Source organism: Ambystoma mexicanum, chromosome 10 (assembly GCF_040938575.1).
Source record: "Ambystoma mexicanum isolate Mex_15411 chromosome 10, UKY_AmexF1_1, whole genome shotgun sequence".
Lineage (NCBI taxonomy): Eukaryota > Metazoa > Chordata > Amphibia > Caudata > Ambystomatidae > Ambystoma > Ambystoma mexicanum.
The window spans coordinates 235,916,137-235,931,452 of record NC_090932.1 but is presented as its reverse complement, the minus strand read 5'-3'; the positions used below and the strand labels follow the sequence as shown (position 1 = coordinate 235,931,452).

General features: G+C 46.7%; 1 protein-coding gene across 1 annotated transcript in view; it reads right to left on the bottom strand.

Annotated features, from left to right (window-relative positions):
• Window positions 1-15,316, bottom strand: part of PIWIL2 (piwi like RNA-mediated gene silencing 2) — a 2,524,398-nt gene that overhangs the window by 1,092,083 nt on the left and 1,416,999 nt on the right. The window lies entirely within an intron of this gene.

The following is a 15,316-nucleotide window of genomic DNA, read 5'->3' as shown; positions in this document are numbered from 1 at the left end:
TACTCGAAAAAACGTCAGACATGAAGTTTGCATACCAAGCCGAGCAGTAATGCTTTATGGTATTTGTAGTGAGAAACAGTTATACTGGGGAACATAAAGGCTGTATTGTAAGCCTTACTGGATCGAGGCTCCCCACAACATTAAGTAACAATGTTAAAACGAGCAGTATAAATTAGCTTGCAAGCATACATAGAAATAGATAACATGATAGTTGCTATAGTTATTCGGAAACTTGCATGATGGCCCTTGTTGAGGTTCGAGCCCCATGTACTAGTGCTTATGCATGCTGAACAAAAAAAAAATGTTAATTTATTTATAAACTAGGGCTTGAACTAAAGAAAGATGAATGATTCAAAATTGACCTGTTACGTGTTATACATATTTAAGAAGAATATGAGACTGTTAATTAATCACCCTCCGAGACAGAAGCCTCCCAATGGATAATTCCCATGCCGAATCCCTGGTATCTAATGTTGGAGTTCTTTGATTAGTAATGACAGAGTGAACTTGAGGGTTAGTATTCAACCACCGTGAGACACAGGCAGCTATTCCTCAACTGAGAATTGAGTGTAGTTACACGCGGCTGTGCCTATCGCTAAAATGTCAATGGTACTCCCAGCATCCCATGCTATGCCTATTGTGTACTGACCTCTTGAGACTGGCATGTCACTCTTGCTTGCCAATAATGACCATTTCAGTTACATAATTCGTCTTGCTTACAAGAATACAACCATTTTATGTTCTGAATTGAGCCCTTTTTGTACACATCTTAAATTGCAAATGTATTTGGCTTCAATTTGTCTAAGCTTCAATTGCAAACCCCCTCTTCGTTGGCCCACCTGGGCTTTCTTTAGACCAATTAATTTTATGTCTTTTACATCTTCCAATTGGTGGCATGTCTGCCAATGACTCGCCTATGATAATTTAAGTTCCTTTTTTTAGTGAAGAGATATGTTCTCTAATTCCAATCCGCAGCTCCCTTATGGTGCTGCCCACATAGGCTTTCCGACAGACGCATACAATTGCATAAACTACAAATTTAGTGTGTCAATTAATGAAATCCTTAATTCGAACCTTGATACCTAAATCATTAACAAATTCTTGAGAATCAGAATACGCATATCGACACATACAACATGTGCCGTATTTGAAGAATCCCTTTACTGGTTTCAACCAGTCAGTACCTTTGGAGTGTTTGCCTAACAGAAGAGATGGCCAAAGTTTGTTCTTAATAGTTGGTGCTTTTGTGTAAATGAAGGTTGGTTTCTCTTTCAGAAAAGGTGATATGTCTCTGTCCAGGAGTAGAATCGCCCAACAAAGTATCACACAATGCCAATGTGAAACCCACCATAAGCACTGGAATTGATCCGGGGTGGACACACACACCTGTTCCCTGAAAGGTCCTCTGCTATGCAAGGCGGTCTATGATAGTGTAATCTGATCCAGAATCAATAAGCATGCATACCGCAATAACTCTGACCAACACCTCACCAAGTGGCTTTTCATCTTTCGTGGTAACCACAGCCATTATTTTTTTATTGTGCATTTAGTTTAGTTACAAAATATTAAGCACATTTCTTTTTCACAATAATAACAGCAATTTAAGATTTTACAGAAAAACATTTTCATAAAAATTAATATAGACAATAATTCAGTCAACGTAAATATATAAAAATATTATTGTCTCAAACTCAATTTTCTTTACTGCAATGTTCCATATTGAAAAGGCAGCAGTGGTAATCACGACTAATTGAGCCCCAAACAATGATGGAAAAAATTGGTCTTTACAGATGTTATCAATACTAACATATCCCGCGTAACCCCTCAGATAACATTCTGTCAAAACAGGGCAAGTGGCGAGGACATGTCGACTCGTTTCAATGTCTGATTGACAGAGCCTACAACTAAGATATTGTGGTAATGAGTCGTGCCATGTACCTAGATATTCATTAGTAGGCAAGCTATTAAGCCGGAGGTACAAAGTGAAGCTTCAGTTCAACATTACAAGCTTTAGTTAGATAGCGACACATTTTTTTCCCCCAAAATCTCTGATGGGAGAACTGTCTCTATCTTTTGAGACCGTGTAGCTTTTCAATATATGAGGTAAGATCCCACTGCTGTTTGACATTTAATTATCTTTTCATAGTCTGGACTTTCATTGAGAATATTTAATTCAAGACCCAAATTGGTCAAATGAGTTACAGTAGAAGTTCTAAGTCCTCTATGAAAGGATTGTTTCCCTCAACACCCAATCGTTCTCCCAAGAGTTGTAACAGCGGATTAGAATTTTGGTCAAGTTTGCGCAATTTTTTACAGAGGGCGCTAGAGGGCCAACCAAGATGGCGGCTCCCCTGTAAGCTCTCGGCTAACTCCCACATGAATCCTGTTTAATCGCGGCAATCCTGAGGCGAAATCACCAAACGCAAGAATTACACTATTCCAGCGTGGCACTTCATCCCTGCCGAAAATCTGGAGCAAATTGGCCTCGCCTTCAGCGAGATATCTGCAGCGTGGTACAGGCCGCAAAATCGCATACCGCGTGGGCCCCTGGAACACCGGGCCGCCCGGCATCAAACCTCTGGGGATTAGTAGGAGGAGCTGCAGACTCAACCGTGAGACCTGCCGGGTCCAGCAGCAGCAGGGAGGTGGAACCGGTGGGCAGCACTACGCGAGTTGGCCCACTGCGTGCAACCCTCCACACCCTGCGGAGCTTCGCGGTGCTGAGCGACTCCCCGGCCCCTGCCAAGCCGCACACAGCCTGCCTTCCCAAGCGCGCGGAGGAGACACCTGGGGTGGCGGTGGCGCTTCCCTGACCCTGCGGAGCAGCTACAAGACCCACACTCAGCAGTAAGACTGTGTCGGTGCGGACACCGGCAGGTGAGAGGCGGGAGGCACGCGAAAGCACACAGAGGCATGCAAAGCAAACGGGACAATAAGCCAACAACGCTAAGCAGGGCTGGCAAGAAAGGGGGTACCCTGTGGAGGTCTCCGCTCCCCGAGGCACTCCCGCCGTTTCAGCTAAGCGGCGGGCCATAACGACACTCCACGCAGCCCGGTCCTGGCCCCTCCTAGTGTGGCACACAGCAGCAAAAATCTGCTTGTTTAACACCAGAAACCAGCGACACCCCTTAAGGGAAAAGAACTTGGCCAGAGACGGATAGCTACTAAATACCACCAGTCCCCCATGTGAGATTATCCCGGCAAAACCGCGCTGCGGCCCACCATCTGTGCACGCTTTGCCAGCGCCCCACAGGGCACATGCAGCAACCGGGCACATCTAATCCATCCCCCCACATACAAGGCATAAAACGCAAAAACTGGGCGCTCCGACCCTGCCTCCGACAGCACAGGACAAACAGCCGAACGGCACCCACATATTCGCCAAGGCCAAGATGGGGAAGTCAGACAAGTCCCAGAGAAAACTCAACTTTGATGCGGGCCCAGCACCCAAAACGCCCAGATCGGATAACCGCCCAGAATTCCCAACTAATCCATCAGAGGAAGAACACCTGCAACAACCAGACATTAGGGAGATCTTAATGGAACTAAAAGCACGGATAGGCGGCTTGGACTGCACGATAGACTCGCTCTCGTCCAAGGTGCACTTGCTGCAACACCACCTCGATAAGCACGCCGACAGGTTAGACTCCGTTGAACAAAGGGTCTCTGATCTGGACGACGGCGCATCAGCACTCACCACCCGAGCCTCCATGCTTGTGGGCCAAATGAAAACTGTTCTGGCTAAAAATGAGGACTTGGAAGGCCGCTCCAGACGAAATAATATAAGGATAGTCGGAGTCGGGGAGCAACAGCTACCTAACAAAATGGAGGAGCACATCGAGAAACTATGCTCCTAGCTATTCGGCCCCGCTGTTCTGTCGCAATTATTCATGGTGGAAAGAGCCCACAGGATCCCTGCAACCAGACTCATCCCGGGGACACCCCCCCCACCCGATCATTGCCAAGCTCTTAAGCTATAAGGACAGGGACGCGATTTTAAGAATGGCAAGAGAAAAGGGCAAACTCCACTACGACGGGGACGACATTCAGTTTTATCCGGACTTCTCTCCGTCAGTCCAAGCCCAAAGGAGGTCGTTCACCCATGTTAAACACAGGCTGCGCGACAACCAAATCATGTATTCGATGCTCTTCCCTGCGAGACTACGCATTCAAGTTGAGGGAAATACTCACTTCATCTCCTCCGAGGAAGCCACATTGTTCTTCGACAGGCAGGGATGTAAACCCGCAAAACAAAAAGCCGGATCTGCAAGCAGAGAAAGGGTGGGGAGAATCCCGCCCTGATGAACACCCGTGACACTGATCCAAAGCAAGATGGAAACAAGCCATCAGGTCAATCTTCGCAATCGGGAGTTTGGGGGCCAAGTCTTGGAAGGCCACCTGCGCCCCGTGCAGAGCACGGTTTGTGTTTTAGTTGGAGGGGGGGGTTCCAAACAGACAAGTTGGGGGTTGTCCATGTAAGGAAAGTTGCTATAATGTTGTTGTTCAAAGTGCGCGCCATGCACCACCGCCCAGCCACAGACCTCGCCCCGGGCCCCGCGGCCACCCCTCACACGCCCTCACGTCTGATGAAGTTCCCATGCGACCCAGTCGGCCAAAGTGCCGGGACATCACTGAGGAGAAGTCTACCGCTACTCCCTCAAACGGGTTCCATATAAAACATCGTGCCAATTCAAAGAAGCAACCTGAAACATTAGAGGGGGCAATATCCCAGCCAAGACACGTAAGATCCTGCAACTGCTCAGACGGCACAAGATAGAGGTGGCAATGATTCAAGAGACCCACCTTTTGCCTCAAAATGAACACCTGTGGGCCCGCAATTGGGGATGCCACCGTTACTTCTCTTCTTACTCATCCTATGCCAGGGGAGTAGCAATACTCATTCACTCTTCGCTGGGTTTTCGCTTGATCAAAACAGAAAGGGACAACGATGGAAGAGCACTCCTGGTACAAGGGATTGTGGAGGGAGAGGAGGTGGTTTTCGTCAATTCCTACGCCCCTAACACAGACGGCGCAAACAACTTCGACTGGGTGCTGTCCCGCCTAGCGCAAATGCGCAACACAACCATAATCTGAGGAGGCGATCTGAATACACATCTCGACCCACAGAAAGACAAGTCGCAGCCAACAGCAGCGAACCCATCCAAGGCCAGCCTACAAGTGCAGGAGATCTGCAAAGCATTCAACCCATCTGATATATGGAGAAACCAGAACTGGGAAATCAGAGACTACACATCACTCAAGCGTCCATAATACAAGCTCTCGTATTGATTATTTGCTAGTCTCCGCACGCAGCAACTGGCAATAGAGCAGCTGCCAAATACTCCCCAAAACATTCTCGGATCACGCTACTGTAATACTCGAATGCTGCTTACCGGCTACTAGATCACGGCCTCCCCAATGGCGCTTTAAACCAAGATCTCTTGCGGATCAAGTATATGCCACAGAACTACGTGAGGAAATCAGCACCTTTCTTGAAATTAACCAGGGCACTGTCAACTCCGCAGGGGTGCTGTGGGAATCACTCAAATGCTATGTAAGGGGCGTCTGTCTGGCTAAAGAAAACAGAATTCTGAAACTTATCAGACAAGATCTAGGCACCAGCGAAACTCACCTGAAAGGCCTGGAAAATCAGCAAGCCATTAATAACTCAGACCACATCCAGGCAATGTTGTAAGATTAACTTCTCAACTTCAGAAACCTAGCGGAACGCGAGTTAACATTTCTGGGCACAATCACAGAATTAGACAATATGGAGAAGGCCAGAAACCTGGAGCCCTCCTTGCACGTCTCATAGCTGCAGATAGGAGAGCAACAAGGGTGGATAGTATCCGATCATCGCAGGGAAATATACTGCACAAAGAAGAAGACATAGTCGAAGTGTTCAGAGCATTCTACCTAGAGCTATACAGTTCCAGGCACCCAACAGACATTGAGGCGTTTCGGAACTATCTCAACGATACAGAACTGTACTGGGTGGAGAGGGAACTCCGCAAGCAACTTAAAGAACCCATTACACTAGATCAGATCCAAGAAGCAATAAAAAGTCTACCGCCATCCAAAGCCCCAGGACCCGACGGGTTAACCGGCGAGTTCTATACATTTTTCGCCCAACTCATAGCCCCCCTTCTCCTAAATGTCTTCGAAGAAGCGATTGAATCCGGCATACTCCCACAAACACTAAGGGAAGCCAACGTAATTCTCCTGCACAAAAAAGACAAACCTCCCGAAGAATGTAAATCCTATCGCCCAATATCACTAATCAATCTCGATAATAAAATCCTGGCAAAGATTCTCGCAAACAGACTACTCCCGCTAATGCCCGCACTGGTACTTGCAGATCAGGCGGGATTCGTGCCTGGCCGAAACACAAACATTTGGGATACGTAGAATGTTCGGGTTTCTGGCAGCACTGGACCCCGATCAGCAGGCAGTTTGCAGCCTACTGTTTGGGCTTGTTTATACGCATGTTTTACCAAAATGCAAAAATAAAGTTTTTTAAAAAAAGTTTGCGCAATTTCGCAAAGACCAAGACTTTCCGAATTCACCATCAAGAGTGGAGTGAAGATAGGCCATATTCAAGCCTTAGTGCCTCGACTGGTACTGCTTTGGGGAGATTGATTATAGAGCGTAATTGTCCTGCCTCAAGCTTTCTTAGCCATCGTACTTGTGTGCTCCCAAGTACTTCCAATGAATATAAGATTAAATGAACCACACCCATTTGATTCACTGATCAATGTAAGAAAGGCATGGTACCAAACAGTAAGACAGACACAACTGATCACAGTTCAAGGGTGTCTATTGACCCTTCAATTGGGTTTGAAAAATACCTAGCTAATCCTAAATCTAAAGATGGGAGCAAGCTACGAACATCAAATAATGATAACGCAGTCCTATTCGAGTCTGCCAAAATAAAAGGGCCTATAATAATAAAATGATTGCCAACCCTTACTTCTAATTACAAATAGTGTGGGAAACAATGTTATGCAACAAAAAAGTGTTCAACAATGATGTTAGGATGTTCAAGCCGCTGGCTTCCCTTCCCCACGATTTCAGCACAGGACAAGGCGGCACATTCAAGCTTAGCACACTCTGGCTTCTCTAGCACGAGGATGCAGTTCAAACCCTCAACATCAGGGCCTTCTGTGCCAAAGTCTCTTATTTCAGAGGGGCTGATGCAACGCAACAAACATTAAAGTTCCTTTCTTCTTAGGATTTCACATATACAACTTCGAGTGATTTTTGATTCACCCCGGGTCCTACAACGGCATGCTCAGACCTACTTGAACACAACGCTTTCAATTATTCTCCCTCCGCCGGGCTTGGACCAACTTCATCTACTTTTCCAAGCTTTCTTTACTTCAAAAACCAAGACTTTCGACTGTGTGCAAGATTTTGCTCAACCTGTTGCAGGACCAATTCGATTTACAATTACTCATTCTCTTCTTAATACAACCTTTTTCTCACTTTCACTTTTGCCACTTCTCAGCTGGATACCTTTACAGAGACCTTCAACTGAGTACCCACTCGGTGCCAGACAACTGTGTCAAAGTTATTATATATTATCCTTGAAAGTTCAATCACTCATCAACAGTTGAACTTTACTTGCGTCCTTTATCACATGCGTTTTTAACAATGTTCCTTCCAGCACACGCCATACAATGTTGCTGCTTGCAATCTTGGCTTCAACACAGACTTCTCTGGTATCGGTCTCCCCAACTCACCAGTTGTGTTGATTTCACGGACGCTGCTTGGTTTTTGGAGCCAAGGTCCGTACCACAGCGTCTCGTGCTTCTGCCTGCCTTGATTATTGACACGGGAGGGCCCCTGAGTATCTCGGACACACAATGCAGGATTCTTCACCCTGGTTTCCTGGTCTTACGCTTTCCATTCTCGAGGGTTCAGGAAAGTAACGCTACCTCGTTGAAAAGGTCAAGGGAACTTCCCTCCTTGCGATCCCGTTTAGCCGTCTTTCTTCTCTCGTTCAGCTGCCGTTCCGAAATGGCTCTGTCTTTTATCTGTGTGGGGAAGCTTAATGGACGTCAGGTGTGTATGATGGTCAGTAATTGCCTGACCATTGAAAGGGGCCCCTAGGGGTCCCTCGTGCTATGGAAACAAGGCAATGACCTTACACGAAAAGATGCGCAGACACGAGGTTTCAAATTCCCAATGCTAGGGTTTATTGCAAGCAAAAGATAGTAGCAATTGGCCAATTCTGATCTCACGCCCCGCGACGTGAGTTTCCTAGACCTCGAGGAACGCAAGAGAGCGAATTACGTACATCAGTTACATATATACAAAATGCATATCATACAATCAGCAAAGTCATGTTCAACACCCCTCTGTATTAAGTTCCTTTGAACTCGGGATGACGATGGACATATCCGACGAGTATGACGATTATAATGCTTTCGATGTCTATTCTAGTAACAATGTGCAATTTAGAAAGTGCGGAGGCATATTTTAGAACACTGTGGTTCTGTTCTTGGAAGCAATCTGTACACGGGGGAAGAGCCACCTTCCAAGCTTTGCTATCTATGAGGTACTATTCGTGTCCTGGGAGCCGACACGTTCTAAAGGGTTTTGCGAAGGGGGGCCGTAAGAAAAGCATAATTCAAGCCTTTAACTGTATTATTCTAACATATTCTACCATCGTACGAGACTGGCTGGCAGCTGTGAAGTGATTAAATGCCCTGCAGCTTCCTCCCAAGGCTACAGAGAGGGAGCGTGGGCATTCCTCTCTGGGCTACTCATGAGGAGTTTCAGCAAACTCTTCAGTCCCGCGACCTTGTCCTTTCATATTCAGACAACAATGTTAACAGTTGAGCAGAGTAAGCAGAATCCGCAAGAATTTCAAGCTGCAAAGCAGTTTCTAGACAGAAAGCAATGAGCAATGGTTAACAAGCAAAATGGCGATTCTTGCTACATTTAAAATGGCCGCTCGTCGGTCAAGCATAGCAGTTTATATTTCTATAATTTGGTGCATAAAACGGTTGGCCCACGGCCATCAAGTTAGTTCTATCATTCAAATGAAGGGTATTCATTTTTCCAGATTGACAGTACTGGGACAGGTCAGGTATACAGCTTGTGTTGGTTTTCTCTCATAGCGGGTCGTCCATGTGAAAGTGTCTGTGTTGTAAAGGAGGGCCGGGGGTAGAGTTCCTAAATATCCTACCTGGTAGGATGGGGTAAAGGTGTTATAGGGAAGGGGATACCGCGTCTCACCATTCGTTGTCCCACTCCCAGAAGACCCCTCACCCAGGTGATACTCCCGCGCTGGTCCACCCAAAGGAACTGGATCCAAAAGCAATGGCCGTCTCCTGGCCACTTGGTTGACAGATCCCCGAGGACTAGTGGGTGAGACACGTTCGGGTTTCTCACACCAACTAACACCACTGCACTTTTCCTCACCAATTGCTTCCTCACTGCAGTCATACTCTTGTTCGACCCGTAATTTCCTTGAAACCTCAGTATGAAAAAAGATTACAGCATCGGGCATAATGTCCTATCTTTCCACGCTTAAGATATAGTATTGAGACCAGGGCACTCCTCTGAACTGGCGAAGTGAAATATGCTACCACAGTGAAAGCACCTCTTTATCGTCGCTCAGTGGGACATTTTCTCTTCAGTAACCTTACGGTTTTGAGTCTTGAAATGCTCTTTTTTCTTAACAGCTACCCACATTGGCATGGTAGCCTTTTTCCACATCGAAGGAACCTCTTTGGGTTTGGGCAGGAGCTCCAGGGAGCTGCTTATATTTGTAGAGAGAGAACTTAGAACCCTGTAACGTAATCATTGGCAACAACAAAATAAGTTTATAACTGAAACATTGCATGCTATTCAAGCATTGATGAAAAGTAAATTAACAACCTGAAATATAAACAAAGTTAAATCACAACACAACAAATATATTGGCAAACATGTATAACAGCCTGGGGAGTGTAATCATATTGTATATTGCAATTCTGACCATTAATGAGAAGGACAATTTATCCAGCACTCTCTGGAGTTCTCCATGTCATTGTAAACAAATGTCTCATCTGCTAAGATTCTAATGCTGTGCATAAAGTCTGACATCTAGGTGTAATCGCAGAGTATTGCATCTTTTTTCGAAGATCAAAAAAGGACGTCGACATGGCCATGTCTGTAACACTAGCCCTACTGTAACCTGTAGTGTACCCATGATCCCACAAGCGTCGATGTTCCCCTCTTCCCCCCAACCCAGTTATTTTCTTCCAGGAGGGAGCCTGAGATAATGAATGAGTGAGTGCAGAAGAAAAGAAGGTGCAAGTTGTCTATTTTCCTCCAACTCCAAGCAGGGAGGAAGTGAAGGCACATTTGAATCTAAGCAGATACAAGCACCAAAAATATGATTACGGTGAGTAATATAGGTCTTCTGATGCATGTGATTCGGCTTAGAATCACATGCTGTGCATAGACTTGCGAGCAGCACCGGAGATGGCGGTGGGATGTTTGAAGGAAAACCAGCAAAGAGATGTCTTAACACTGCCCTACCCTCCTGAGAATCGGTAATTAATATTTGCAATGAACGCTATAGCAGCTCATGTGCTTCGAGTAGAATGTGCTCTAGGCGTAAAGGGTAAGGCTCTCTTTGGTAGAGGAACACTTTGGATACATTTAGAAATTGCTGACTTAGAGACAGGATCTTCTCTACCAGTGGCAACAGAGATAAAGAATTGGTCTGTCTTTCAAAGTGGTTTTGTCTTATGAAGTTAATACATCACTGCTCTGCTAGGATCTACTAATGGGGGGGGGGGGCTTCTTTCAGCTAAGTTAGAAGGATTCTGAAAGAAAGATGGAAGTTGAAAAGACTGGTTTACATGGAACTTGCAGATACATTTTGGTGCAAAGCGTGGATGTGTGTGGAAAAAAACACTTTGTCCTTATGAATAGAAACAAATGGGTCTTAAACTGAGAGAGCCGGCAGTTCACTAACTCTCCCAAGTAAAGTAATAGCCACCAGAAAAGCATTCTTATAGGTGAGAGCCTTAATACTAGCTTTGTGCATTGGCTGAAAAGGAGGGCCCAACAGTTTAGTAAGGACAACATTCAAGTCCCATTCGGCAGTTGGATTAGAAATTTGTTTGTTTGTTTGAAATGGTGGGTGAAGTCTTTTTACACCTTCCATGAAAGCCTTGATTACAAAGACTTACCACCAGGAAACCTTGCTTTGAGAGGTGATATTAAGCAGAGAGATAGCAGCAAGGTGGACTTTAAGTGAGTTAAAAACTAGTGCCGAGTCTCAGAGGTGAGTTAGATAAAGGACTGTATGTGTGTGGGTGAACAGGCAATTGGGTTGAATTTACGAGTATCACACCAAATAACAAAACGTCTCCATTTATTGGAATAACAGTGTCTAGTATTTGGTTTCTTTGCCTCTCTAAGAATGTCCATACATCTTTCAGGCAGTTGGAGATGGAGAAATTACTCACCGTAATGATCTTTATATGGATTCTTCTCTCGCAGATACCTCCTGTTCATAGATATCCATCATCCAGCTTTGCTGATCAGAAACCTTTAGATAGGGGGGGTATAGTGGACCTCGACTCGGATCACTGATCCGTCTTTTCCAGGTCTAAATCATCGGCTCCGGAAGTGATGCCATGTGTCGTATATATAGCACGTCACTACGCCCCATGCTTCAGTTCTTCATCCCCCCGCGCGCTGCGCTTGAACGCTGCAGAAGGAAAGACCACAGGAAGAAGCTAATCAGCCGGTAAAAACTTCAAGGATGGATCCCAACAGGGTGATCCCACACAACGATTTTTTTTTGTGTGTAAAAAAGATGAGACAGAAGCGGTCATCTAAGAGCCATCACCAGATGCTTCCTCGTTTGGACAGAAGCGACAAGCCACAGAGTTTTCTGAGCGGGGATGGATGGGAGGGTCAATGAGGAATCTGCGGGAGAAGAATCCATAGAAAGATCATTACTGTGAGTAATTTCTCCCTCAATGGATTGCTTTTCTCCCGCAGATTCCTCATCTTGATAGACTCCCAAGGCAGTTAGAATAACGGAGGTGGGTAGAAAGATTTAAACCAGTAGATTCTGTAGAACCGCCCTACCAAACCGTGCATCAGCTCCCCGTGCAACATCCAACGTATAGTGTCCGGGGAATGTATGGAAAAATGACCATTTGGCTGCACGACATATGTCCCCAACAGGACACCCTCTTTGAAGGGCCGTAGAGTCCCTGACACCTCTGGTTGAGTGACACCCCCGATGCCCACTGAAAGCTCCCTGTCTGCCAATTGGCAATACTCAGATATGCACAAAACAATCCACCATGATAGAGTCTGTTTTGTTATGGCAAGACCTTTTCCAGACAAAGAATGGGCCACCAACAGCTAGTCTAACCTCCAAAACTCAGATGTGCGAGCAACATAGAAGCTTAATGCTCTCTTCGGGTCAAGACGATGGAACCGCTCTTCCTCTTTTGAGGGATGTGGAGGAGGGTAATAGACAGGCAAGCTTATAGACTGGGACAGTTGAAACTCAGAAACCATCTTAGGAAGACACCCAGGCCTGACTTTGAGAGAAACTTTCTCATGAAAGAACCCTAGGAAGGGAGGTTTGCAGCACAAAGATTGCAGCTCGCTAACCCACTTGGCAGATGTGATTGCCACCAAAAAGGCTGTCTAAAGGGATAACAGCTGTAAAGAACATGAGCGCATAGGCTCAAACTGGGCCGCCATCAAGTAGGTAAAAACCAGATTTAGACGCCAATCCGAGACAACAAAGAAGGATGGTGTAAACATATTGAGAAGGCCCTTCAGGAATTGGGCCATGACCGAAATAGTTAAGAAGGAACCTTAATCTGGGGACCTCTTAAACACAGACAGGGACGCCAAATACTATTTGACTGTGTTAACCTGAAGGCCTGACGAGGGCAAGTGTCGTGGTCATGAAGTCAGAGGCAATGGCATGCATGGGTCACATGCACAGGAGACCTGGGTGGACACTGTCCTTGCGCCTTTGGCGCCAGGCTCATGAAATAAAGGGAACAAGAACATCCATTTAACACCAAAAATCTTTTATTATGGACATAGCACTTCAGATGCATCATCCTTGAACATTCCCATCCATTAAGCAGCTCCAAGTGTATTCTTGGGTGTGGCTGCTAATGGATTGTCTTCGCACATGCTCACTCTCTAGGAGTGGCAGGGTGTGGCTGGTAAGCCAGCCCTAATGGGCAGGCCCACAATCTCAGCTATATAAACTGCCCCAATCCTCAAGACAGACTCTTCGCGTTATTCTGCACTTGCATGCAGCGTAACGCTCACCGTCGCCTGAGTGACTTACCTTTGAAGATCCTGCTTCCTGGACATCCTGCTTCCTGCCAACATACTTACCAACTGGGGGAAGCTGTTCTTACCTGTACATCTCTTCGGCAAACGAAGTATTCATCTTTACACTTCCCAGAACGCCGAAATGTTCATCTTAGCACTGCAGCACAACACTCTTCATCGTCGACAGCAGCGCCTGCAAGGAAAAACAGAAGACAAGGTTAGACATCGAAAAAACAGTCAGTTTAAGGTTGTGCTTTGCCATACTTTGCGCTTTTCCTTAAACCATCACTTACCTGCTGTCGAAAATTGCAGTAGCATCCATCTTCCATCCGGCCGCGTCTCGCAGCTGCATTGAGACCGCTTTTCCATCTAAGGGAAGAAAACAGAAGAGAGACATTATTGCGGGCATAAATAGGAGCAACATATAAAGACATTAAACAGAACAACAATCAACACCGGTTCAGGTGGTTCTTCCAGGAGCAGTGCCTCTAGCCACTCCCAAACGCTTCATCGGCGACCCAAACAAGTTCGCTGCATTTATGAACCAATGTCGCCTTCATTTCTTGTGCAGACCAGGAGCCTTTCCTAATGACTAAGCCAAAGTGGCGTTTGTACTCTCGTATTTAGGAGGTAGTGCGGCAGACTGGTCTATACCTTTGGTAAATCAAGATGACCCTTTACTCCGGAACTTTGGGAATTTCCAACATGAGATGGAGAAATTGTTTGCCCGTCATACCCAAAGACAAGCTCTGGACAATGAGTTGTCACTAAGACAAGGGAGTCAAGATCTATTAACCTATATTGAAAACTTCACTCGTCTCATAGCCCAAACGAACTGGCCAGAAGAGGACTACACTCTTTTACGTGGAGAATTTAAGGATGTGTTGGCGCAAGTGGTGAATCCCCCTGAGAGGTGTGCAGACTACATAGACCTAACGGTGCAACTCGATCATAGGTTGCAGAATCAGAAAATGGATCGAGCTAGATCAGAGGGACGGTCAGTTTACATACGACCTCAAGAGAATCAGACTAAACCACATGAACAGTCTGAGCCAATGCAAATTGGTGGATTACGATGTCCCCTTACCAAAGCAGAAGGGGAAAAAAGACAACAACAGATTTCCTTATATTGTGGACAAGCAGGTCACTTCCTCCGTGACTGCCCGGTAAAACCACCAAAGAAAGCGGTTGGTGCAACAGACAAAACTGATGAAGAAGAACAGAACTCGGGAAACAACAATGCCCAGCAAGTGTAGGGGTCGGCTTGTCGTGCATAAAAAAGGAATCCGTACAGGGGTGGTGACGCTGTGAAGCAGCCCAAGATGGCTGCCTAGCCTTTCAGCTCCGTGCAGCCTCGGCGTTCATCGGCTCCCTTCTGCGGTTCCCGACATTGTGAAGGACTATCGGCTGGCCGAGCTGTTTCTGCCACTGCACTGGACATTTTGAGAGATTTTGGTCTCGATTGGCCCACCTGGGACCTGGCTCACGGCCCTGTCAGATTTGGGCCTAGTATTCCACCCGGCCCCGGCAGTTGCCTAACATCCGGCCCTCCCGCCTGGCCTGCCTGACTCCTGGGTCCTCTCCCCGCTCCTGCCGCTCTGTGTAATTGCGGCGGGTGCCTGGAGGTCCTGCTGCGGGTGCCGCCACACTGTGAATGCCACCTGCTGCGTCAGTGATCATCGTGACCTCCCCGGCGCCGACAACACAGAGGATCTTATCGCCCCGCTGCCGCGGCGGACCAGGTGAGCGGGGGCTGGAGCGGTGGGCGTCGAGACTTCTGCCCGCTGTGTGCGACCTTGCGGGCCAGTACTGTCATAAGGAAGCTGCCCTCACCATACTGTCTGCCCACTTTCCCGCTGACATTGTCGCCGCCTCTGCCCGCGCCCTCCTAAGAAAGATCCCGCTGGCACCCCCGTGCAACCTGTACACATGAGGAGGCCGCGAACGCTCGCCATCACAGCCTTGCCGCTCCACCATTGACTCTCTGCTA